We start from the raw sequence: 4,115 nt of genomic DNA, 5'->3' as shown, positions 1-4,115 counted from the left end.
CCAGGGAGAGCGCCTCCCGGCATGCAAGAGCCTCCAGAGTCTCAGCGTCTGTCTTCCCCGGTAGCACCACCGCCGAGGCTCCGCAGAACACTCCCTCCGCATTCCATGCCACCGCAGCCACCGCGCCGAGGCCCGTGTTTTTGCTGACTGCGGCATCCACGTTAATCTTCATCACCCCCGCCGGAGGGGGTATCCACCGTGGCACCCTGCCACCGTCGCCAGGGGACGCCCGCCGCGGCTGGTGGGCGTAGGCCTGCCCCAGGTCTGCCACATACCGCTCCACGAACAAGTGAACGGACATCGGACTTCTGAACTCCTGCTCGTGTATGGCCTTACGTCTTGCGTGCCAGATGGACCACAAAGTGACAAAGACGGTGGTCTGATCCGTATGCGATAGTGTAGCCATTAGGACTGAAAGCCAGTCCCGCGCCTTCTCTTCCCCAGAGCACATCAGATGCTCCGTAACATCCTCGTCTGCTAGGGCCCATACTGCCCTGGCCATCGAGCAATCCAGCAGGGCGTGGCGCCAGGAGTCCTGAGCCCCGCATAGCTGGCAGCGATCATCATCGGCCATGTTGCGGTGATGACGGATGTCATTCGTCGGCACCGACTTCTTTGCCAATCTCCACAGAAACATCCGTACCTTCGATGGAACTGGTGTACGCCAGAGCATCCTCCACTCCTTTTCTGCTGCGGCAGTATCCGAGGTTGCGGCGGTGCCCTCCAACCAAGCTGATCTCCTCTCTTTTGTTGCTATGAGCATCTTGTACGCCGATCGCACCGTAAACACACCACGGCGATCGTAGTGCCACGCCCAGAAGTCCTCATGACGCCTGGTACTCAGCGGGATCTGTAGGATCAGCTCCACATCCATAGGCAGAAAATGACGCTGGAGTTCCTCCTCCCTCCAGGTGGCCGTGCTCGAGTCCAGAAGCTCCGCCACTCGCGCTGGAGGGTTCTCCGTATCGGGCGTAATGCATCCATATGGTCTAAGCATGCAATCACGCGGGAGCCATTGCTCCGTCCACGGGTTTGTTGCCTCCCCGTCGCCGATCCGCTTCACCAGGCCCTGTTTGAGAACTTGGAGGCCTTCATGGATTGCCTTCCAGACCTGGGACGCCGACGCAAACGCCACGGACTCCAGTAGGCCCGAGTTCGGAAAGTACTTTGCCTTGAGTACCCGTGAGCTCAACGATCCGGTGTTTTGCAGAATGCGCCATCCTTGCCTTGCCAAAAGAGCTAGATTGAACAGTTCGATGTCCCTGAACCCCAATCCGCCCATGTGTTTTGGTTTGCACATCTCCTTCCATGACACCCAGCTTGGCTTCCGTTCGCCCTCACGGCACCCCCACCAGAACTTGTGTATCATGGTATTTATGCACTGGCACAACCCCTTTGGCAATTTGAAACATGCCATTGAGAATATGGGGATTGCCTGTACCACAGACTTGATCATCACATCATTTCCTCCTGCTGACAGCAGTCTCTCCAGCCACCCCTGTATGCGGCTCCATATGCGGTCCTTGATATACTTGAAGGCCCCCATCTTGGACCGCCCCACATCCGAGGGCATCCCCAGATACTTTTCATTGAGTGTCTCGCAATGCACATCGAGCACATTCTTCACACTCTCCTTCACACTTCCCGTGCATCCTTTACTGAAGAAGATAGAGGATTTATCCCGGTTAATACGTTGTCCCGAGGCCATACAATGGAGATCCAACAGTTGCTGAACTCTACCCGCTGTCTCCGTATCCGCCTTCAAAAGCAACAGGCTGTCATCCGCAAAAAGGAGGTGACTGACCGCCGGAGCCGACGGCGCCACCATTAATCCATGGAGCTCTGATGATAAACTGTACTGTTTTAAGAGGCACGAAAGGCCCTCTGCTGCCAACAAGAACAGGTACGGCGATATTGGGTCCCCTTGACGGACCCTGATACGCCTCCGACGTATCGATAATTTCTTATGTTCCATGCCATATTATTGATGATACCTACATGTTTTATGCACACTTTATGTCATATTCGTGCATTTTCTGGAACTAACCTATTAACAAGATGCCGAAGAGCCGGTTGTTGTTTTCTGCTGTTTTTGGTTTCAGAAATCCTAGTAACGAAATATTCTCGGAATTGGACGAAATCAAGACCCAGGGTCCTATTTTGCCACGAAGCTTCCGGAAGACCGAAGAGGAGTCGAAGTGGGGCCACGAGGGGCCGCCACTATAGGGCGGCGCGGCCCAGGTCTTGGCCGCGCCGACCTGTAGTGTGGGGCCCTCGTGTTGCCCCCCACGTTGCCCTTCCGCCTACTTAAAGCCTCCGTCGTGAAACCCCTGATGCGAAAAACCACGATACGGAAAACCTTACTGAGACACCGCCGCCGCCAATCCCATCTCGGGGGATTCTGGAGATCTCCTCCGGCACCCTGCCGGAGAGGGGATTCATCTCCCGGAGGACTCTTCACCGCCATGGTCGCCTCCGGAGTGATGAGTGAGTAGTTCACCCCTGGACTATGGGTCCATAGCAGTAGCTAGATGGTTGTCTTCTCCTCATTGTGCTTCATTGTTGGATCTTGTGAGCTGCCTAACATGATCAAGATCATCTATCCGTAATACTCTATGTTGTGTTTGTCGGGATCCGATGGATAGAGAATACCATGTTATGTTAATTATCAAGTTATTACATATGTGTTGTTTATGATCTTGCATGCTCTCCGTTATTAGTAGAGGCTCGGCCAAGTTGATGCTAGTAACTCCAAGAGGGAGTATTTATGCTCGATAGTGGGTTCATGCCTGCATTGACACTGGGGAGTGACAGAAACCCCTAAGGTTGTGTTGTCTTGTTGCCACTAGGGATAAAACATTGATGCTATGTCCGAGGATGTAGTTATTGATTACATTACGCACCATACTTAATGCAATTGTCCGTTGTCGGCAACTTAATACCGGAGGGGGTTCGGACGATAACCTGAAGGTGGACTTTTTAGGCATAGATGCGGCTTGGATGGCGGTCTATGTACTTTGTCGTAATGCTCAATTAAATCTCACTGTACTTATCATGACATGTATGTGCATTGTTATGCCCTCTCTATTTGTCAATTGCCCGACTGTAATTTGTTCACCCAACATGCTTTTATCTTATGGGAGAGACACCTCTAGTGAACTGTGGACCCCGGTCCATTCTTTTATACTCGAAATACAAATCTGCTGCAATACTTGTTTCATTGTTTTCTTGCAAACAATCATCTTCCACACAATACGGTTAACCCTTTGTTACAGCAAGCCGGTGAGATTGACAACCTCACTTGTTTCGTTGGGGCAAAGTACTTTGGTTGAGTTGTGCAGGTTCCACGTTGGCGCCGGAATCTACGGTGTTGCGCCGCACTACATCCCGCCGTCATCAACCTTCAACGTGCTTCTTGACTCCTACTGGTTCGATTAAACCTTGGTTTCTAACTGAGGGAAACTTGCCGCTGTGCGCATCACACCTTCCTCTTGGGGTTCCCAACGGACGTGTCAATTACACGCATCAAGCAAATTTCTGGCGCCGTTGCCGGGGAGATCAAGACACGTTGCAAGGGGAGTCTCCACTTCTCAATCTCTTTACTTTGTTTTTGTCTTGCTTTATTTTATCTACTACTTTGTTTGCTGCATTATATCAAAACACAAAAAAATTAGTTGCTAGTTTTACTTTATTTACTGTCTTGTATGTTATATCAAAAACACAAAAAAATTAGTTACTTGCATTTGCTTTACTTATTTCATCATGTTTCCTTTTAATTTTACCACAAAAAACATACCGGTAGGACGCGGGTCTATAATTGGGAGAAAAAAATATAGAAGAATTCTTCAGTCATGTTAGTACCGTTGAAGACTTTGAAGATAGACACTTGGTAGAACTTGCTCCTACTTATGAAATTGCTGCTGCAGCTTTAGTTCGCATGTTGGAAACTAAATTTGTTAATCTCAATCCTATAATCCAACACATGTTTCTTACACTCGGTGATATGGAAGAGGGGAAAAGAAAGATTTTGTTTTAGAAACCCTTCTTAGAGAATTTGGTGGTCTAGCAAGAGAAGCTAGAAAGGTCTTTGCTAAATTTAATATGCTTGGTTCTCA

Source organism: Lolium rigidum, chromosome 5 (genome assembly GCF_022539505.1).
Source record: "Lolium rigidum isolate FL_2022 chromosome 5, APGP_CSIRO_Lrig_0.1, whole genome shotgun sequence".
Lineage (NCBI taxonomy): Eukaryota > Viridiplantae > Streptophyta > Magnoliopsida > Poales > Poaceae > Lolium > Lolium rigidum.
This window is presented reverse-complemented; position numbering follows the sequence as displayed.